The sequence below is a fragment of the Papaver somniferum genome, chromosome 6 (genome assembly GCF_003573695.1).
Source record: "Papaver somniferum cultivar HN1 chromosome 6, ASM357369v1, whole genome shotgun sequence".
Classification (NCBI taxonomy): Eukaryota; Viridiplantae; Streptophyta; class Magnoliopsida; order Ranunculales; family Papaveraceae; genus Papaver; species Papaver somniferum.
In genome coordinates, this window is record NC_039363.1 from 171345516 (window position 1) to 171369794 (window position 24279).

Below are 24279 nucleotides of genomic sequence, written 5' to 3' on the forward strand. Positions count from 1 at the left end.
TTTCCTAAATTAGGGTTTGGCATGTTGAAACCCTAATTGGTGCGTGTGGCATGCGGTCGCGGCATGGCGACACACTTTTTTGTCCAAACGGTGCCATAGCTACGCCAAAGGAACTATGGCAAGGCCGTAGTGTAGAAACGACCACATGAGTAAGGATTGCCGTTGGTGGCTATGATATGGCGCCATTCCTAGGGTTTCCTGTGCCCCACACGGCTCGTGGCATGTTGTGGGGCCGAAGTGGCATAATTTGTGTTGCGAAAATTAAGGTTTTGGTAGGGTCGTGCTTCTGACTAGAAAACCCTAATTTGAGCTTATCATGGCGTTGGCCCCGAGTAGGAGGTAGGTTAGCACGTAGGGAGCTATTTATGGCATGTTTCCACGAAGTGGCATGTTTGGCATGTTGGTGCGGCGTAGTGGCATGTTGGTGTTGCGCTCAACTTATTGGCGCGACATGGCACGTTCGGCATGTTGGTATGGCTTTTGGAAAGCCAGTTAATATGTTGTTGTGGAAGGGCGCGTTTGGCTTGCCAATTAGTATGCTGACGCGGCGGGGTGCGTTTGGCCTTTAATGTATGGTGACGAGTTTAGAGCGACTTGATTGGTCAAGAAAAGGGGCCGTCCAAACATAAGGCGCGACCACACCACTAGTGCTCGTGGCGCATTTTAAAGTGACCTGATTGGTCGGTAGGAAGGAGAGGGGTCGGCCAAGCATGGGAGTGGATACATTTCTGGTGTGAGTGTGGAGGCTTTAGAGCGACCTGATTGGTCGATGGAAACTGGGGCCGGCAGGTATGGTCCCAGCCACAACTGGTGTGAGCGTGGCGGTTTTAAGGCGACATGATTGGTCGAGGGAAGCAGGGCCGGTTTAGGATGGGGCGTGGCCAATGACAAGTGGCGCCAGCTGGCCTAAGGCATGGCCACGCCTCTCTTTTCTTCTGCGGCTCCCCATTTTCTGATTCCGGGCAAGGTTTTGCACCTACTAATCCATGGCGGATTAATTACCTAGTTTGCCTAGGCTTATTTTCGACAAGCAAGGTCTGGTATACTGCGCAAGGCGCAAAAGTAATTGATTGAATTCTATGTGTTGACACAGAGTTCTTTAAGTTCATAGCTAGAGAGCATCATGCTTTCTGATTGAATACCTTATGCAAATACCTTATCCTTGATATTTAGAAATTCGTGCTACTCTGCTGCGAGTGAACACAAATTGTCATGCCATATCAACATTAAGGGTTCAGCCGGGGAACATAGCATAGAAAGCATTCAAATAAACTTATATTAAGTGAATATGGGCAAGGCGCCGAAATTTACAGAAAATGGGATGGTTGCTACATGCGCCAGTCTGGATAAATTTCATAAGAAAATATTGAGTTGCTCAATAAATATGTCAACGGAGAGGTTAACACTCATGGCTTCGTTTCCTTACAGAGTGACGTCACATCAGATGTAAGGTTTTATAATTTCAACCCTAAGCTAAAAACCACCATCAACATTAAGTCCCCTGCTTAACACGTGACAGTGGCATTGTTGCGGGGTAAGCATGAGATGGTGACAGACAAGAGTAAAATCGAAGGGGAAAGACGTGTAGAGATTGCTAAGGAAATTCGACTAACCTTTGGTGGAAGGCATGAGGAATTCGTGATCCTTGCATTGGCGGCTTCGCATAAATTCTGCTTGGCCATGGGGTGTTGGCATCAACGCTGTAACTTTGGCTGCTGACCGGCAGAGATGGCACCGCAACTTGGTCCGCGGAACAGGCGTTGGCCGGTTGGGAAAGGTAGATGGCGCTGTTGGCTTTGAATGATGGATGACGCTTCTTGCTCGTTTATATCCATGGATGGTACTGCTGGCTAGATCCGCGAAGAAGCAGAGGCGGCACGGCTGGCTCCTTGGTTGGTGGAGATGGCGTTGCGGGCTATGGAAAAGTGAACGACACCTGGTTTCAGTCCATGGAGTGACGGAAACTGGCTTCAGTTCGCGGAATGGTGGGAACATCATTTGCAACTTTGGCTACTAAACAGTATGGATGAAGCCGGATAAGTCGCAGGATGAACAGAGATAACACGGATTTGATCACGGAGTGCTGGAGTCATGGAGTTTCTTCGAGCGGTGAAAGTGGCGCTCTTTTGGCTATCTTACCGTTTTCTCCCAATCCTCGTTAGGGTTTCGACAAGAGACTTCATCTGGTTGAGGCTGATTTTTCGTCCATCATGTAAACTCATTGTGTTTGCTCACCATCCGTTTTTCTTTAGGGTTTCTACAGTATATATGCTGGTGCAATTATGTTGTCCTTCTTAGTTCAAGACAAAGACTTTCTCTGTTGAATTCATATTTCCTTCATCATGTCGAGCAGAAGCGAATCATCTTCGAGTGATTCTTCAGTTAAATGCAGGCGGCTTGTACCCAGAGTATGTCTTTAACCATATTTTAATTTTCGAAATGATGAATCTTCTTTTCCCATAACATTCCTCCTCTCTTCCTTCTCAGTGTGGACAAATACCTGATTCTGGCGACAACTCCCCCGTCCGGGTCATCCGAGTTAAGAAGATCATAACGATACGTTTTTTTTATTGACCAATAGATATTTGTTTGTTACCACCAGCGAGTGAGAAAGGGAGAGTTTCTTTTATGCAGAGATATCCATCTGGAACATGTATGACCGTTGTCGATGATGATGATCTAACCACCCACCTTCCTTCGAATCCGAGCACACCAACCGCTGCAGATCTGGAAAATGCTGATTTGGGTATCTCTTGTCATGAATATTCCAATGCAGGTTTGTCATTCGAAATCCGCATGAGGTGTTTATCTTATAGCTACTGAAATGTTGGTAAATTCCTAGTGTGAAAGGAATTCGTGACTCTGTACACGAAAATATGGATAAGATATGGCCATATTGCCACCAGGAACGTGGTGAAGCATTGCCCGTCTGCTTTGGTTACCACAGTGAACTGTCTCCTGCCCATGATTGTTGAAATGAAAGGCACATCCATCCGCGACGTCACGGAATCAACTATTGAAAAGTGGGAAAACATGGTGTCTACGTGTGAATCCCTCGAGTTTAACGTAAGTTGGCTGCGTCATCGCCTTGACATTGTGAAGGTTGATAGATCCGCTATCCTTGCCAACGTCGTTCCTACCACAAATGCCATTTTGGAAGAGGAGAAGGCTCTGGCTGTGGAATCCCAAAAGGTGGAAAAGGCAATCCAGAACTTGAAAAGTAGGACTGAAAGATATCAAAACAGGCTGAAGATGATGCTTTCAAGGAACTACAATCTATTGGATGGGCTTTTCTGAGTCATGTAGTTGTGAGATACCTGGTTTTACTTCTAGGTCTCGATTTTTTTGTATTGGTTTTGGAGACATAAGATAATTTTCATTAATGTGTTTTGACTGAATGAAATTTGATAACTGGGATGTGAAGGAAATAGAAAAATGCCTGGCTAGCTGCGCTAAGAGACGGCGAGGGGTGGGGTAATGGTTAGGCGTAGTATGCCTTGAGCCATTTTCCATTGATGATTGTTTCCAATTTTCCTCCATCTTCCTTGATGACCTTGTAGTATCCACTGTTATACGCTTTGGTGACCACATAAGGCCCTTCCCATTTTGGGGAGAATTTTGGTGCGGACATGTCTTGTTGGATGTGTTTGGCGGTATTCAACACCAGATGCCCTACTTGAAAAACTCGAGGTTTCACAACTTTTTCATATGCTCGGGAAATTCTATTTCTGTATGCTTGCACGTGATCTTCCGATTTAGCTCTTCTGGAATCCAAAGTGTCTAGCTCCGCTACCCTGGCATTCGATGCTTCGACTTCATTCCATTGGACTCCACTTGCCTCGGCAATCCTAGACGATGGGATTTTAATTTCCGATGGGAGAAGGGCGTCTGCTCCGTAGACGAGGGAATAGGGAGAGGCGCCAGTAGAGCTCCTTGGTGACGTCCGATATGCCCAAAGAGCCATTGGCAGTTGTTCGTGCTATGTCCGAGGATTATCGTGCACTGTCCGGCTGAGGATTCGAATTAGAGTCTTGTTGGTTCTTTCGGCCTGCCCATTCCCTTGGGGGTAGTAAATGGTGGAGAAGACTTGTTTGATTCCATATTCTAGTAACTCTCGTACTTGCTTGTTGGTGAAAGGAGTGCCGTTGTCGGTGATGATGTGTTTAGGAACGCCGAAACGATAAATGATATATTCCTTAATGAACGCTGCAATTGTGGCTCCAGTGGTCTCTCGTAGAGGGATGGCTTCAACCCATTTGGTAAAATACTCCGTTGCGGTTATTATTTACTCATGCTTCTTCGACGATGGTGGGTTGATGAGTGCTAAAAAGTGCATATTTCTATATATTTTTCTTGGCATTTAACTCATCTTTTGTGCATTAATTCTATATTTTATCCCATATTCCGTGTTTTCGTTGTTTTCAAGAATAAATACTTTTCTTAATTAATTTTGCATTTTTAGGTACTAAATAAAGCCTGGTTAACTCACGGAGCGAAAAGAGCAAAGGAACGGCAAAGACTCTCGCTAGGAGGAAGGGAAGAATGATGTTTGCAAGAGCCGGATCAACGAGAACTGGGCTTGAAGAGGAAGAATTGTTCTTAAAGAAGATATGGGCTTGGCATACCCAAGGCCCAAAACCCTCACCCAAATCCATTTCCATTATCCATACCCATTTCCATGAGAGCCGTCAGATTGGATCCATCTTGTCATCCAACAGTCGCCTCATCATTGTGCATCAAAATCCGAAGCTCCTGTCAAACACCATAGTACCTAACTCCATCTGGAGCCGTCAGCTTCGTTGTATCACTTAATCCAACGGTCGCTCAGAGCTTGTTTACATCGTGTCGTTCGATTCAATTAGTAAGTGATTATCCAACGGATCTCCTCGCTGCGCATCAACTTCAGATGATTCCGCTCAACACCCTAGCCATCGAACCCATCGACCTAAAACAAAAATCTCCTTCTTCCCAAATCAATTTTCCCCAAATTTCTTTCTTCTTTCCCGACCATGGCAGAACTGCTCTCTGCCTCCACCTCGAGCTTCACCACTTCCACCTTCTTCCCCGACCATCACAGAGACGTTGTCTCAACCACCATAACCTCCCCTACCTCAAACCCATCTCCCTAGCCTAGTTATTTTCCCCATCTCACAACCACTGAAACCCTAGGTTTTGGGGTGAGTAAAATAACTCGAACTAGGGAACAATTAAAGCAGCAGAGGCGTCAATGGAAGACATGAAGAGGAGCAGGAAGAAGAGCAGCAGGAGTATGGGTGAGAATTGTCATGTCAATTTCTTTAATTTCAAAAACCCTAATTCACTGTTTTGGGAATTTGGGGGAAAGTGTAACCCTAATTCGAATTGTATAAATAGGAGCTGTGAGGGTGTTGTTGAGGGCATGCCTGGATTAGCCAGAGCACCACCTTAGAGGCCTGGACTAGCCAGTGCTCTCTACTGTTACCTCTTGTTCAATTTCAAATTCAGTCCCTTTATCACAGTTGATTTATTTGAATGTTATGTGTGTGTTGTTTGAGTTATCTTGTATGATGTTTATTGTTGTTCACATGTTTAGCATGAGCTAAACTGCATTAGGCTGAGGCTCAGATGAAGCCTAGTGCATTGTCAAATGGTGAATTGATAGGATAGTTATCCTGATGTCTGTTTTGATTGAGCAATGTGAAGAGATTGATGCTCATAGTGCCTGTGATTGATTGTTCTGTCAAAAGACAGTCAATGCTAGGGGCAAACTAGTGAGCAAATTAGTTTTCCTCCCATTCTAGATGTATGCATAGGATTTTCAACTCAACCTAGGATCACATTGTTTGGCTAGGACACAAAGGTGGATTCTAAGCCCTTAGCTTAGCCACAATCCCTTATTTCAGTCACTTACAATTTCAGTCTTGTTTTGCTTCCTGATCAGTTTATCTCCTTACCTGTTTTGCTTGTTTAATTTCTTGCAATTTGTAGCTGTTGTGCACTGAAATCAGTGCACAAACTCACCCCTGCCCTTGGCTCACAGCCTTGGTTCCATGCTGTTTTGTCATCTTTGCTTTGTTAACTGTTTTGGTTCTTTGCAATTGCCATATTACTTTGCCTTGCTCACTGCCATAGTGCCTTGTCTCCATTGCTAGCTTAGGAAAATTTCTTGTATGCTCCCACTCCCTGTGGACTGATCCCTCTCTTACCTTCTATACTAAAACTTGGCCTTGTATACTTGCAAGTTTTTGTGTGTCTTTTCGAAGCACACCAAGTTTTTGGCGCCGCTGCCGGGGAGTGGTGCTTGCTGCTGCTGATTTCCTTTGCTGTCCTGACCTGCAATCATTGCACTGAGTTGTCTGAGCTTCATCACTATCATTGCAGGTGCCACTGAGTTGCTGCAGAGCTGTGTTGCTGGCCACCTGAGCTGCTGCTGCTGCTGGAACCTTGGCTGCTGCTGTTGCTATTGCTGGAGCTGGTGAACCAAGCCTGCTGCTGCCAAGCCAAAGTAACTGGGCTGCCAACTGAAGCTGCATTTCATTGCTGGGCTTCTCTGGTGGTGGTCTGCTGGGCTTCGCCAAACTTTGCAACTGGGCTTAGCCACCTGCTGCTGCTGGGCTCTGCCTTTTTCTGTTGTTGGGCTCGTGATCTTCTGCTCCTGGGCTTCGCAGCTGATCCTCCTGGGCTCGTGTTGCTGAACCAACTCCAACTGTTGCTGGGCTTGGGCGTGAGCTGCTTAAGACGATCCTAAAGCCCAACTGGGCTAGTGCAACAAAAGGGAACAAAAGCCTAACTAGGCTTCCCTCCTTAACCAAGTAAGCCTAAACCATGAGTAACCCACTTGGGCCCCATTAAATATTCAATTTGGGTATGTAATAATTAATGTATTTTTAATTTGGGCTTGTAATAATTATTTTTATTTTTATTTTCTTTTTCTTTTATTTTCTTTTATTTTTCTTTTATGGTATTGTAATTATTTATTGTTGTTTTTTATTTTCTTTTATGGGTTGTGCTAATTTATGCTAGGCTAAGTTCAAAAAAAAAAAAAATAAATAAAAATTGCTCCTTATTTCAAAAACCAAAATTTTATCCCAAGCAAAACCAAATTTTCTTTTCAAAACCCTTTCAAACCAAATTTTCAACACCCATAAAAACCAAAATTTTCCCATAAAAAACCAAATTTTTGAAAACCCTTTAAAACCAAATAGTGGGCTTTGTGTCTTTCAATATGGGCCAACCTAATGCTCTCCATGAATACATGTATCCCACAATAAAAATTCCATTATCGTGTATTGTCTTACCTCAAACCAATAACCCTTTTAAAATAAATGCAAGCATGATACAAATACTTCCTTTATTTCGAGGGTTCCGATTCTGAGAACCCCTATACTCATGTAAGAGAGTTTGAACAAATTTGTCGGAATATGCAACCTGATCATATGTCCGAAGACTCTCTGAAATTGCGTTTGTTTACATTTTCTCTAAAGGAAAGGGCCAAAACATGGTTTTACGGTTTGAGACCACAATCAATCACCACTTGGGAACAACTCACTAATCAATTTTTCCAAAGATTTTTTCCACATCATAGGACCATCGCTATTCGTCAAAATATCAATTGTTTTGTCCAGTTGGATGAGGAAACTGTTTTTGACTATTTTGAACGTTTTAATGATTTGTTGAGCGAATGTCCACACCATGGATTTGAGAAGTGGAGACTTGTCGCTATCCTCTATGAGGGACTAGACTTTAAATCTCGAGCCATGGTTGAGTGTATGTGTAATGGTGAATTTCTTGATAAAACTGTGGATGATGCATGGAAATTTTTAGCTGAGATTGCAGAGAAAACCCGTCACTGGGAATCCATTAGGGAAACTGAGACACTGTCACATGATATAGGTGGTAATGAATTGAACTTTGGAAATAGCATGTGTAGTCCTTCTCATGTGTATGATATTGAATATGAACCTAATCTAGAGGAACATGAGTTGACTAATGACACCACAACTGCTAATAGGGACAAGTATGCATATTACTATGATGATGATGATGATGATGTTATGTTAGAAGAACATGTCTATGTTGAAAATGTTGTGGAACCTTTGGTTTCAAATACATTAGGCTTTTCTGCCCCGAACTTCATGAATGATATTTCTTCTAGTATTCCATATGCATGTGATGTTGATACTGATTTAGATATTGTGCAATTATCCTGTGAAAAGCATGACTTAGGTAAATCTTCTGTTGACACTAATGATCCTATGCATGAAAACATAGTTGATGTGTCTGATTCCATACTTAAGCCACAATATATTGCTTCTGTAGATGATAATTTGAATATATCGGATAACCACGATTCTGAATTAGGACTTGCGCAAATTTTTTGTGATGATGAGCATGCTACACATCTTGAGTGTGACTTAGATAATGCTGATGTGACTGATAATACTGATACTCTTGATCTCATGCATGTGAGACACTTGGATGTCACTTTCTTGCCTAAGTCACAATCTGATACCCTTCCACCCAACCTAGAGTTGGTTTGTACCCATATTGTCAAACCAATTTTTCTGAGAGTCCCTAATCTAAGTTTGGAACTGTGTGCTTCGCAAGTCCTTTTGGACTATTTTGCATCTGAGTATAATATCTTTGAGGAACCACAGTTGGAATTAGCATGTGTACCCGTCCCTAGCAAAGTTAATTTCGAGCTAGACCTTGTGCATGATGAACCCCCAAAACTGCGAGATTTTGTACACAAAATTTTATCTGTTGAAAAATCCAGGTTTGGGGGTAGCTCATTTTGTTTCACAGCTTCACTTGCATGCCTATCATATTATTATTGTGTGAAGCTGTTGAAACCTCTACACTTTGTCTTTTGGGTTGATCCTCAACTCTTTAGATTGTTAGTGTATGGTGAATTTTTTGTATATAATCCAGTAGATAAAATTTCTTAAAAAAAAAAAACCTTTTTGTTCCTTTTGTATATATTTTGCTAATCCAATATGATCTCGGCTGACATATGTTGGATTCTTGCCTTGAATAACGGAGTTCTAATATTGCTTTGCCGAAATCGGGTATTCTCTTTCCTTTTTCTCTACTCAACATGATCCTCTTCATATGTTGTATTATAATTTTGTTCATATTTTGAAACATTGAGGACAATGTTTAGTTTAGGTTTGGGGGTGAAAAGTAGATACTTTGATAATATGCCATAATTGAAAACAAGAACTCCTTCTTTTTGAAAAAAATGAAAAATGAAAATAAAAAATAAAAAATTGAAAAAAAAAAACATAAAAATGGAGCTCATTTACCTTGAAATGTTGACTCTTGTGCAAATATGTAATTATTAGGAGTCTTAGTCTAGATATTTAGGCACCCTGATTCTAGCACAATTCACATAGTGATAAGAAATTTGCACGCGCACGATCTACCAATACATGTATAGCCTCGATCTTCAAGGTGTTTGATAGGAAGTCACGATTGCCAATCACTTTAGAATACTGAACGAAACTTGACTAGCTTGTTTTTTGGTTGGTTGGTATAGAAGGTGGAGGTTACATTAAGAAAAACAACCATCGAATTTAACTGGGTGCATCAAAAAGGGCTACCTCTTGCAAAGTGTCATGTAATCTTTTGTTTCCTTTTGTATATGTATCAAAAGTGTTTATATTCAAATCAAAAAAAAAAAAAATCAAGTATTTATCAATTCCATTCTCTCTTGTTCCAAAAATAAAAGAGAGTAGTCAATGTAAATAAGAGTCATGTAAAGAGTCATCTTTTGTGTTTTATTGTAATAAGCAAGGAGGGTGTATGCCATTGATGTACAACGCGAGTAATTGTGAAATACCTCCAACTCATTCACAATTCTCGTAAAGTCCGGACAGCTAGCTAGATTTCGACCTTGGTTCTTAGCCTGAGAAACTATCTCTTGGTGATTAGTAGTCATAACTTCAGATCTTTCTTTACACATGTGTAGATACACTTTACACTCTTATCACATGTCTTTATTTGTTATCAGTGCTAGGATTGTTCCTTGGATAGCTAGATTGACATCTCCATTTTGCTGTGACCTTAAACTGACTTGCACATGTCACATTTGATGGAATCTGAGCTTATATTTTGACCTAGAACTTTGTAGGTACGTTCTAAGCAAACCTTCACGAGACTTAACTCGTCCACTAGGGACACTTAGTGGTTTAAAAGGCTTAGTGCATACGCTAAATGCATTCGAGAGACCAGCGACAGTGGTATAGGTAGGATTTCCTTAGTTTTGTTTTACTTGAGGACAAGTAAAATTCAGGTTTGAGGGTATTTGATGAGTGCTAAAAAGTGCATATTTCTATATATTTTTCTTGGCATTTAACTCATCTTTTGTGCATTAATTCTATATTTTATCCCATATTCTGTGTTTTCGTTGTTTTCAAGAATAAATACTTTTCTTAATTAATTTTGCATTTTTAGGTACTAAATAAAGCCTGGTTAACTCACGGAGCGAAAAGAGCAAAGGAACGGCAAAGACTCTCGCTAGGAGGAAGGGAAGAATGATGTTTGCAAGAGCCGGATCAACGAGAACTGGGCTTGAAGAGGAAGAATTGTTCTTAAAGAAGATATGGGCTTGGCATACCCAAGGCCCAAACCCTCACCCAAATCCATTTCCATTATCCATACCCATTTCCATGAGAGCCGTCAGATTGGATCCATCTTGTCATCCAACGGTCGCCTCATCATTGTGCATCAAAATCCGAAGCTCCTGTCAAACACCATAGTACCTAACTCCATCTGGAGCCGTCAGCTTCGTTGTATCACTTAATCCAACGGTCGCTCAGAGCTTGTTTACATCGTGTCGTTCGATTCAATTAGTAAGTGATTATCCAACGGATCTCCTCGCTGCGCATCAACTTCAGATGATTCCGCTCAACACCCTAGCCATCGAACCCATCGACCTAAAACAAAAATCTCCTTCTTCCCAAATCAATTTTCCCCAAATTTCTTTCTTCTTCCCCGACCATGGCAGAACTGCTCTCTGCCTCCACCTCGAGCTTCACCACTTCCACCTTCTTCCCCGACCATCACAGAGACGTTGTCTCAACCACCATCACCTCCCCTACCTCAAACCCATCTCCCTAGCCTAGTTATTTTCCCCATCTCACAACCACTGAAACCCTAGGTTTTGGGGTGAGTAAAATAACTCGAACTAGGGAACAATTAGAGCAGCAGAGGCGTCAATGGAAGACATGAAGAGGAGCAGGAAGAAGAGCAGCAGGAGTATGGGTGAGAATTGTCATGTCAATTTCTTTAATTTCAAAAACCCTAATTCACTTTTTTGGGAATTTGGGGGAAAGTGTAACCCTAATTCGAATTGTATAAATAGGAGCTGTGAGGGTGTTGTTGAGGGCATGCCTGGATTAGCCAGAGCACCACCTTAGAGGCCTGGACTAGCCAGTGCTCTCTACTGTTACCTCTTGTTCAATTTTAAATTCAGTCCCTTTATCACAGTTTATTTATTTGAATGTTATGTGTGTGTTGTTTGAGTTATCTTGTATGATGTTTATTGTTGTTCACATGTTTAGCATGAGCTAAACTGCATTAGGCTGAGGCTCAGATGAAGCCTAGTGCATTGTCAAATGGTGAATTGATAGGATAGTTATCCTGATGTCTGTTTTGATTGAGCAATGGGAAGAGATTGATGCTCATAGTGCCTGTGATTGATTGTTCTGTCAAAAGACAGTCAATGCTAGGGGCAAACTAGTGAGCAAATTAGTTTTCCTCCCATTCTAGATGTATGCATAGGATTTTCAACTCAACCTAGGATCACATTGTTTGGCTAGGACACAAAGGTGGATTCTAAGCCCTTAGCTTAGCCACAATCCCTTATTTCAGTCACTTACAATTTCAGTCTTGTTTTGCTTCCTGATCAGTTTATCTCCTTACCTGTTTTGCTTGTTTAATTTCTTGCAATTTGTAGCTGTTGTGCACTGAAATCAGTGCACAAACTCACCCCTGCCCTTGGCTCACAGCCTTGGTTCCATGCTGTTTTGTCATCTTTGCTTTGTTAACTGTTTTGGTTCTTTGCAATTGCCATATTACTTTGCCTTGCTCACTGCCATAGTGCCTTGTCTCCATTGCTAGCTTAGGAAAATTTCTTGTATGCTCCCACTCCCTGTGGACTGATCCCTCTCTTACCTTCTATACTAAAACTTGGCCTTGTATACTTGCAAGTTTTTGTGTGTCTTTTCGAAGCACACCATGGGTTGATCTTCCCAATGATGTCGAGTTCCCAGCTATAAAACGGCCACAGACTGCTTACCGAATGCAGGGGAGTAGAGGGCGCGTGGAACAGATTTCCATGGATTTGACATTTGTGGCATCTTTGAACAAAAGCAGCCGCATCATCCTCCATGGTCGTCCAGTAGTACCGCTCGTGTATTTGGAGAAACAACTTCTTTTTTCCTTGGTGCTTGCCTTCGTTCATTTCTCTCAGCATTATTGGGATTTCTGCCTCGCCCAGGCATTGTAATAAATCTCCTCCAAAATTCTTTTGATACAGGATTCCTTCATGGAGTATGAATCTCTTGGATCTTTGCTTCACCTTAGTTGCGTCTTTCTTGCTGGTAGGGAGCACGCCATCGTGAAGATAACTGATGTAAAGATTTTTCCAGTCCCCAGCGTGGTCAACATTGTAAACTTCCAATTGATGCAGCGGTGCTTGGAAATTGGGGCAAGATCCTTGGAACAATCGAGATTGAGCCTCCATTTATGTCCAGTAGTAGCCAAGACGTTGCAGATGGCGATAAAGTGTTACCACCAACGTTTGCCCGCAAATTTCACTATGAATATGATTAAGCTGCTGTTGTGTCTCTTCATCTCCGAGGTATCTTGACAGGGAACCATCTGGGTTCCGGTGGTACAACATCCCGTGAAGCATGAAGAAGTTTTGTGAGATTTTGAGACTGACCTTTCCTTGGGAAAGCGAGCTGTTAAGTTCTTGAATAATCGGTGTTCTCCAGTCGCTGGTTTCAGTATCCTTAGATTGTGAAATCCATGTTGATCCCGTGGTTCGTCTTTTTACTGTCAGGGTTTCTTCCAAACCTTCGAACTGCAGCTTCGATGCTAATGTGGCTAGGCAATCAGCATGTCTGTTGTTGCTACCACCAACATGTGTTATGGTTGCATCAGTGAAGAAATTTAGCAGCTTTAGCGCCTCAGATCTATACGGGGCCAGCGTCACCTCTTTCAGTGCATATACGCCATTCATCTGGTTAACCAGTAATTTAGAATCTCCCCTTATTTCTAGACGCGTGGCTCCAACTTGCTTGGCTAATGACAACCCTATGAGAAAGTCTTCATATTCTGCTGAATTATTGGTGCAATGAAAGTCTAGCTTGAAGGAATGCGAGAAAACTTCACTGGTTGGGGATACTAGAACCACGCCCGCTCCTCCGGTATTATTGCTAGGGGTGGCGGAGCCATCGAAAAATAGTAGCCATGCTTCTTTTTTGAAAAAAGAGATTTCTGGAAATTCTCCAGGAAGTCTTCGTGCAGTGCTGTGGTACCCTCTCCTGGGAAAGCTGCTAGTAAATCTGCGACCGCTTGTCCTTTGATAGCTGTTGGGGAAGCACATGTTATATTAAGCTCCTACATTTGGAGGAGCCATTTGGCTAGCCTTCCTATCAGGGTCGGTTTTGAAAGTAAGAACTTCACGGGATCAGACTTAGATATCATCACCACTTTGTTTGAGAGAAGATAATACCTAAACTTCTGAATGGAGTGAATCAGAGTTAGGCACATTTTTTATGGCTTAGAGTATCTGAGTTCAGCATCCCTCAAAGTCCGACTGAAGTAGTATATAGGGTGCTCAATTCCTTCATCATCTTCTTGGGCGAGGAGAGCTCCGCAGTATCACTAAAAGCAGTGTAGAGACACAACGGTCTTCCTTGTACACGATATTTCATGACGGCTGAGAATGACAGTATCTGTTGAATCTTTCAAAAAGCTTCTTGTTGTGGCGTTGTCCAAATAAAACTTGCCCCTTTCTTCAGAAAGGGGGTGAATGAAGCAACAAGCTGAGCTAAACCCGGTATAAAACGCCGGATGTAGTTTACCTTACCCATGAAGCTCTGGAGTTCTTTCACATTTTGTGGAGGTGGCATTGTGAGGATGGCTTGGGTTTTTGCTGGGTCGACTTTGATTCCCTCGGCGGTCACCTGGAAACCTAGAAACTTGCCCAAAGAGACGCCAAAGGCACACTTTAAAGGATTCATCTCTAGTTTGTATTCACGTCACCTTTCAAACACCTGTCGCAGAACCTCTGTATGGGCCTCCCGGGTTTTTGATTTAACCACTATGTCACCCACATAGTATTCAACTTGCTTATGCATAGTATAATGGAAAATTGCGGTCATGGAGCGTTGGCAGGTGGCGCCAGCATTTTTCAAACCGAAAGGCATCACAATATAGTAAAATTTTCCAAGAGGAGTTCGAAAAGCTGTCTTACTTGCGCCGTGTTCGTACATATTTATTTGATTGTAGCCGCTGTACCCATCCATGAAAGAGAACATGCCAGTGACCACTGGTGGCATCTACCATCATATCAATGTTAGGAAGAGGAAAATCATCCTTAGGGAAGCATTTGTTCAGATCCCTAAAATCAACACAACACCTGATTTGGCCGCTCTTCTTCTTTACTGGAACCACATTGGCCAACCAGGTGGGATGGAGAATGGGTTTGATGAAACCAGCGGCTAGTAATTTTTGAATTTCCGTCTTGATCTGTTGTAGATGGTGGATTTTTAACAAGGGCTAAAATCGTAAACTCATAATTATACGAAGCTCTGATCCAGCAATCAGACGTGAGTATTGAGACACGGGTCTCTCATCGAATTCTCAACGGAGAGTACTTTCTCTCAGAGTACATGTAGATATGTAGTCTCACGACTGGATAACGACATATCTCATGAATACTGAAAACTTTCAGTGATTATTTCTATATAGTATCACGAGATGGAAGGATCCTAGACAGCTTGCTCTGCTAATATAGAGCGATAACGTCTTCAGGAATAAACAACGAGTTTACCCTGACTATATAAAGGATATGACTTACCAACAAGCTCATATCGGGATAATTAATGCTCCTAGACAACTTGCTCTGCTAGTATAGAGCCACAAAGTTAATTATTCTTAATTAAGGTTAATTCTGTTGTGACATTCACTACTGAATTCCCAGAATAATCTATTATTTCTCCTATTCCATGGTCGAATCAACTACTGGTCCCATGGAATGGCAATAACAATTGCTCCTATTCCATGGTCGAATCCACGACTGGTCCCATGGAATGGAAATAAACAATTGTTCTGATTCTATGATCGAATCCACGGCTTGATCTCATAGAATAACAATAACTATATTATCTCATTACTCCGATTTCATGATCGAATCCACAACTGGTCTCATAAATGGTAATAGATAAATCTTAATTCCTCAGATTATATGGTCGAATCTACGATCCCATGGAATGGTAATGCTCACTTTATTATTCTGAATTCGTAGTTGAATCCTCAGCTGATCCTATGAATTAATAATAAACATCTTATTACTCAGTTTTGTGAATTATTCTCCACTGAATTCCATAATTAGTAATAAATAGTCAACAATCGGGCGTCTGAGCTACCTCTAAGTAATCCCCGATCCAAATGGTGAAAGTGTGTTCAACGACGATGCACTAACAGTCACCGCACGAACGAGTATTTCAAAATACAACGAAACGATGAACCTATGCAAAATAGGGAAGAAAATAATATATAATTAAAAATATTGACCAAGGTGCTGGGAACACGAACACACGACCAACCGACCGTGTCGTGGTCAGTCCTACGCCAGTTTTTATATTTTTAATACATTATTTTCCATGATTTGATGAAAATTCTCTCATTTGATCAAATCTCCTTCGTCTCAAGGAAACTCCTCGGTTTCATGGTATTGTCATAAATCCATAAAAAATAATATAAAATTAAGGAAAGGAGTGTGGGGCGTGACCATGGACCAACCGGCCGTGCCTTGGTCCCAGCCGGCCCCACACCTCACGGTTCCTCATTATTTTATTATTATTATTATTTCTCTAATTTCATGAAAAAACTCCTTGATTTCATGGTATTTTTCACAAATCACCAAATAATAATAAAATAAAATAAATTATGAAAACTTGTGGGACCGGGCCCTGGACGGCCGGCCATGCCCTAGCCGGTCCCACACACCCCTTTGTTTTATTATTATTTTTATTTTCCTTAAATTCCTTGATTTCATGTATTTCTCTCAAATTAGGAAAAATTCCCTCAAATCATGAAAAAATACCTAAAAAAATATTAAAAATTATGAAAACTCATGGGACCGGGCCCTACAGACTCCACGATCACACGAGACATCAATCGTGTCACTTGGGGGGATATCAACTAGGGTTTTGGTCTGGAGGTCTACGACACGTGTGTTCATACACACGTTGGAATGTGAGAAAGTCGTGCAATCAGTTGAAGGAGTTCACAAAGTAGTGGATGGAAAATTGACCAAGTCATCACACAATGAGCAACTGGTCTCAAACACGATTTTCATTTCCCCACTCTTTCATCCCATCAACTGTCACACTTCACGGAATCATGGTGTCTAAAATTCCAGCAATATAAATAAGTCTCTGAATCATGATTGAATCATCAGTATCAACAGTATCATCAATCTCACGTCTCATCGACAACACGAGATCATCAACTCATCAATTGAGCAACTACTCTCAATTTTGCAATTTCAATCATTCAGAGCTTATCATATTCAGAATTCACACACCCACAATCTTTGATTACCATTGATTCCACACATTTCCCAGCTTCCCTCCTACAGATCAACCCATCCTCTCTTGTGACCGAATTTACTCTGGAACGATCATTGTCTTGATTTAGGCCGGAGTACTACAGATTGCCTTATCTCAAGAAGGAACCAACTGAAGAGGCCATGGAAAATCCTCGGCATTGCCGCTTCCATAGATATGTCATCCATCCCACAAGTGATTGCAAAATTTTGAAGCGCATATTCAAAGAAAAGGTTGAATCAGGAGAGCTTAACCTGGGGACTGAGGGAGTACACAAAAAACCCCTCCCAGTCAGAACTTTTACCATCTCTGAACTTCTTGTTAAAGAAGCAGTCCAATCCTTGATCGAACATGTCTGCGAGTTGCTGTATCTTTCGAAAGCTCAAAGGAAAGACATGTTTGCTGCGCTGAACCACATCGTGTCACGTAAACGTTTGTTGATCCAAGAGAACACCAGTGAACCTTCAGCCAACGACAAAGAAATGTACGACTGGGGACTGCTCACCACTGTGCACATTAAAGGAAATGAATTCAAAAGGGCGTTCGTTGATGTTGGTACCGCTGTCAACATCATCCCTCTGAAAACTCTCAGAGCTGCTGGTATTACTCGACAGGAATCTACCCACGCTCCCATAGCGATCAGGGACCACGAAGGAATCTCCAGAGACGCGTACGGCTTCGTCACTCTCAAAGTTACGGAAATCTTGATCTGCACCGAGACCAAGTTTTACATAATCCGGGAAGACCCTGGATATGACATGGTCCTTGGAAGAACTTGGATTCATGCTGGAAGGATAACAATGCCTTCAACACATCTTGTCATCGACAAGGACTCCGAGTCGGAGGAGGAAGCAGAGGACGCCCCACCGTTTGAGCACTGGAGGAAGTGAAAACTCTGATGGGACTTACGCAGGAACCTGGAGAAAATCCGCACACCTTTGTAAAAAGGTTTCAAGCTCAGGAAAGTCTTATTCCTCCTCATACTCCAATATTACCAATGTTCAAATACGCTACTCTAGTCCAGGGACTTCACCCCATGAACAATTTAGCAGTCATCAAAAGCTACGAGTGGGTAACTTCACCCCGACAGTATTACACCCAATGGTTGGGTTCAGAACCTCTTCAAATTGGTCACTCCATCGAGAGGTTTATTGCTGAAGACCTGACTAAGCATGATAAACACTATGTTGGACACTTTCTTCCGCACGAGTGTCCATACGTTCCACAACCGTGGAATCTCGTCACACGGGGAATTCGAATCAGCAGAAGATATTCAAGGCACGATCGACCAAGCCTAAAAAGTTTCATGAGGGAGACCTGGTTCTCAAAGCGGTTCAGCGCGGTCTTCATTCTGCAAGGAACTCCAATTGGGAAGGACCATTCATGGTCGCTAAGTCCATAACCGGAGGATACTACAAATTGATCAACATGGATGGCAGAACTCTGCCAGTAATTCACGAAAATTGGCTTAAGACATTTGTCTGAAATTACTGGGCATTTGAGGTACTGGGCGTTTGAGCACTCATGACGTCTGGATTTAGAATTTAGGATTTTCTTTCATTGTATTTCAATTCCTCCAAAACGTTTGCAATACTTGCAATCAGTATTTGAATTCAGCAATTTATCAAAATTCAGTTCATATTTCGTAAAAGAAAATCTCTATCAAAATCTACAAGAAAATCCTTAACCATCAGCCAATCCAAAACCATCTAAATATCAAAACCCAAGTATAAACCTCACATCTCTCAGAAATTCAGAAGTTCAAGAGATTATGGAAAAGGAATCAAAGAAAATCAGCAAAGAAAGATTTTTGCGCCTCTGCATCCTTCAAAGCCTGTAAAGCCACCTTCTCTGCATTCAACTCCTCAGTCAGCTTTTCAATCCTCTCTTCCTTCTCCATCACAGCAACATTTGGAAAGGATATATTATTTTCACATGAGTTCTTGATAGCGTTTATCTGCTTGCGAAGCCACTTCACATTGAAGCCAAGTCTCTCTGAGTTCTCCAAGTTAAACTCCCAATCAAAGAGTATATTTGGAGTCACAGTGTTCCTGTACCTAGCACAAATGTCACTTACGACACGCAAGATAACACCTATTTGCATCGTTAAAGCATAAGCACGACCAGGAATCCTGTTCACAATCATGTGACCAAACTTCTTCCATATTTTCTCATAAAAGTCTGCATATCCGACGGGAACGCCGAATCCACCAACCATTACATGGTATGGAAGTGAAGCATCGAAAGTAGGATCAAATTCAACTCCTGCACTTGGGCATTCATGTACTATTATACGGTTCCCAATTACTGGAGCAATTTCTAAGATCGGGGCAGCAATTTCTTCAGTGGTCTCTACCGGTGCTTCGGTTTCTTCTATCACTGAAGCAACAACCATCTGGGTTTCCATAACATCAACATCAACCTCCTCATGGCCTTGAACTGCAGGAATGGTTGTCTCTTCATCAATAACTCCAAGACGGTTGGACTTATCATTATTGGCTCCAGTATCCTCAACTTCGGTATTTAACACCTAAAAAGAAAATTACATGAGGTTAGAGTCACGAAGACAAAGGAGATTATGAAACACAGTATACCAAAACATCATCAAAGTTCATCATAATACATTAAAGGAACGAGTAAATAACATGAAAGTCATGAAAACACGTTTTACGATGAGTCCGTCTGAAGAAACTGAACTCTTCTCCGTACTAAAAGACGAACTTGGAGAAATCTACAAGGAATCTGAGGATGGGTCATACACCATTCTCTTCGTATAGATGTCCTCTACGACATATCAAAATTTCATGACAATCCTATGAACGATCAAGAAGATGTGGCCAAACTATCAAACAACGCGCAATCCGAAAAAGTTCTGGAAGTCTCCTGGAAGTTTACTATTTCGCCTTTTTCGGGATCTGAACGTGCTCAAAACTTAAAAATCTTCTTCTCTAAAGCTTGGAAATTTTTTGGGCTTAGCTACTCCCTTCCACGTGAGTATGATCCAAATGAGTCCTGAGTTGCTCAACTGATGACTTCCTTCTTCGTATGGTTGGAACACACTGATCCATACCCATTTGCCGAGATGCTCTATCAATATTATACTCCTCCACTGAAAGCTCTCCAAACGTGGCTGATAGCAAATGACCAGGGGTGCAACTCAACATGAAAGATCTTTCGCCATCACTCAGATGTGCACCAGACGTCAAACTCATGCTTTCTCCAGTATTGAAAGTCATCGGCTGAGAAACATAATCAGGGACTGACACCCATGGGGGAGAATTGAACTCAGATTCTTTACCTAACACATTAATGAAGCGTATTTTAGAACGAGGCTGCTTTGTGGACCAACGCATGATCCTAGCATTATCTTTCTCAGGGAAAGTATGGCGTGCATCAGTATTCGGTCCTTGCAGAACATTACGTGAAATAGGTGCATAATTCTTAAAGTTCTCCCACATCAAAGCTTGAAGAAACATCGTGTTGGCATAACACCCAATCTTCATAGAGCCGTTCGACACACTGGAGTCTATAATCAAGGAGTCCAGGTTGTAATACAAGGAGCCTAAGAATAAACTACATATCGGAAGTTGCTCACCTTGAGCCATCTTAATAGCAAAGGGAATCACAAAAGGCTTCAACAAGTTTCCACTGTCTTCAAAAACGTCTCTGGACAACCATAAACATAAGAAAGCAGCAATGGGTAAGATACCGTCGATGGGTTTATCAGAAAAACCCCGTCTTTGGGCCACCAGTGTGTCAACCAGGAAGCATAACATTCTTTACTACCAGCCTTATTCGCTTTCTCTATTGCAGCTATCAAGACATGAGAAACGACGATCTCCTCATCTGAATGATCCCCAGGAAGATTGCCCGTGATTGGGAGATGCATCAGAGCTGCCACGTCTTCCAAGGTAATGGTAAACTCTCCCCATCTACATATGAAAGTGTGAGTGGGAATGCACCAGCGAGCAAACAGAGCCACAATACCACTTGCGTCATGATAAATGAACAACTCTCCAGAATCTTGAATATCTCTCGTCACCTGCGCCTGGTCGAGCATAGTCCTCACATGAGGAAAACCCAACATATGCCTCGCCCAGCCGGTAAATTTCTCCAAAGGTCGTCGAGAAAGCTTAAACTCTATGATTGATGAGGTGAAGATCCCTAGTTCAAGACAAAATCGAATCACTGTCTTAGGATTCAACAATTTCTTCTGAGTAACAGTTCTGGGATTTATCAAAAGACGATACACTGGGGATTTCAAATGTTGCTCAGCTCTTGGAATATCTTTTCCAAAGAATGCATCATCTATGTTCGGGACATTCTTAATCCCAGGGATTTCGTCTTCGTCTCCCCCAACGGAAGTTTCATCCATGCATTTCTCATCTCTAGAGATACCATCATCAACGCACATCTCTTCCCTCGAGGCGTCGTCAGCTTGGGAATTGGTCATCTTTGCTGAGTAGCTGAAAAGGTTCACACTACATTCTACTTCAGTATACCGTCCAGATATAAATCAAGGAAATACAAGCAAAAATGGTAACTCTTAACTATTACCTTTTATACTTCCACTAACAATAGTGATATTAATGCTAGAGTTAACACCTCAAAATCGTTCGTCTCTTCGAAAACTGCAAAAACGAACGAAACTTTATTTAATTTCTGAAACTGATTTTTCATGAAATCACGGACATAATTTTCATAATGTGAACATTCACACAACTGACCTATGAAGTTTATAACAATAAAATATTTCATCATAAATGTATTTTCTATCTTCGAAGATTCCTCCAAACCCACGTTTTGATTTTTCGAAACAACAATTAAAGCCACATTGCTCACATAAATTCTCAAGTTATCTAATGAAAGAAAATGCACGCAAATACAATATATCATCATATTTTTCACAATATATGTCACGGCTGCATATATATATATAAAAAAAAACTTTTCCTTCGTATCGTCGTTATTTGTCTTTAAAACGAAGGTTTATTTCAAAATACTGTGAAAGCTCACATCTCATACATATGATAAAGTTTTGTATTTACATGAAAGCTCATACACAAAATTTTATCACTGGACACAAGTTCATATAAAAATATACATACATTTTTCCTTCGTATCGTCGTTATTTGTCTATAAAACGAAGGTTTATTTCGATTTCGTGAAAATTCATTTCTTTTATGATAAAACCTTGGTACACATGAAAGTTCATAAACTAATTTTTATCACTGGACCTAGGTTCATATCCTAAAAAAATATCTCTCTTAAATCAGGGATTATTATTAGTTTTCAAAACTAACGATCGAACGAACATACGTTTTCAAAAACGAGGGTTTTTCATAAAACTCATACCAATATATACACACATGTATATGGTTTCATCATGATAAAAACATGAACAACTCATGAAGGTCACAACATCAGAAAACATCAAAAAAAAAAAAAAACGCACGCACCTGGTTGGCTGGAAGTTGGCCGGCGGTAACGGCGACTGGCGGCGACGGAACTTCAAGCTTCTCCTGCTGGCGTAAAGGAGGAGAGGTGATGGAGAGCTGGACGTGGAAAAATTAAAAAAAAAAAGGATTAATTCCTTTTATACAATTTTTTATTTCCAAAACCTAATTTTCCAAGGATTTCCTTATTGGGCCCGTCCCGCGAATCCTGACCAACCACGGACTCGTCGTCCAAACCAGCGGTTCAACACCAATTTATGCTCATCAAGCGACACTCCAATCATGACATTGAAGCATTCATCAAGTCGTGGTTTTCTCATGCTCTCTAAATCCGGTAACGTCTCAACTTACGACTAAGTTCAATTACTGGTATTGTTATTTATGGCTGGAAAATCACCATTTAATGCTGACTGAGGAACACAGCTTTCCTCAGTAAGCAGGGGACTTAATGTAGATGGTGGATTTTCGATAAGGTCTAAAATCGTAAACTCATAATTATACGAAGCTCTGATCCAGCAATCAGACGTGAGTATTGAGACACGGGTCTCTCATCGAATTCTCAACGGAGAGTACTTTCTCTCAGAATACATGTAGATATGTAGTCTCACGACTGGACAACGACATATCTCACGAATAATGAACACTTTCAGTGATTATTTCTATATAGTATCGAGATGGACGACTCCTAGACAGCTTGCTCTGCTAGTATATAGCGATAACGTCTTCAGGAACAAACAACGAGTTTACCCTGATTATATAAAGGATATGACTTACCGACAAGCTCATATCGGGATAATTAATGCTCCTAGACATCTTCCTCTGCTAGTATAGAGCCACAAAGTTAATTATTCCTAATTAAGATTAATTCTGCCGTGACATTCACTACTGCATTCCCAGAATAATCTATTATTGCTCCTATCCATGGTCGAATCCACGACTGGTCCCATGGAATGGCAATAACAATTGCTCCTATTCCATGGTCGAATCCACGACTGGTCCCATGGAATGGCAATAAACAATTGTTCTGATTCTATGATCGAATCCACGACTTGATCTCATAGAATAGCAATAACTATATTATCTCATTACTCCGATTTCATGATCGAATCCACAACTGGTCTCATAAATGGTAATAGATAAATCTTAATTACTACGATTCTATGGTCGAATCTACGATCCCATGGAATGGTAATGCTCACTTTATTATTCTGAATTCGTAGTCGAATCCTCAGCTGATCCTATGAATTAATAATAAACATCTTATTACTCAGTTTTGTGAATTATTCTCCACTGAATTCCACAATTAGTAATAAATAATCAACAACCGGGCGTCTGAGCTACCTCTAAGTAATCCACGATCCAAATGGTGAAAGTATGTTCAACGACGATGCACTAACAGTTACCGCACGAACGAGTATTTTAAAATACAACGAAACGATGAACCTATGCAAAATAGGGAAGAAAATAATAAATAATTAAAAATATTGACCAAGGTGCTGAGAACACGGACACAAGATTAACCGACCGTGTCGTGGTCATTCCTACGCCAGTTTTTATATTTTTAAGACATTATTTTCCATGATTTGATGAAAATTCTCTCATTTGAACAAATCTCCTTCGTCTCAAGGAAACTCCTCGGTTTCATGGTATTGTCATAAATTCATAAAAAATAATATAAAATTAAGGAAAGGAGTGTGGGGCGTGACCATGGGCCAACTGGTCGTGCCTTGGTCCCAGCCGTCCCCACACCTCACGTTTCCTCATTATTTTATTATTATTATTATTTCTCTAATTTCATGAAAAAACTCTTTGATTTCATGGTATTTTGCACAAATCACCAAATAATAATAAAATAAAATAAATTATGAAAACTTGTGGGACCGGGCCCTGGCCTGCCGGTCATGCCCTAGCTGGTCCCACACGCCCCTTTGTTTTACTATTATTTTTATTTTCCTTAAATTCATCAAATTCCTTGATTTCATGGTATTTCTCTCAAA

At 41.2% G+C, this 24279-nt stretch overlaps 1 non-coding gene across 1 annotated transcript; it reads right to left on the reverse strand.

Annotated features, from left to right (window-relative positions):
* Positions 1 to 7574: 7574 nt before the first annotated feature.
* LOC113292218 lies at positions 7575 to 7678 on the reverse strand. The gene has a single exon (XR_003331721.1). It is a non-coding gene; the product is annotated as a small nucleolar RNA R71 (small nucleolar RNA).
* Positions 7679 to 24279: the final 16601 nt, after the last annotated feature.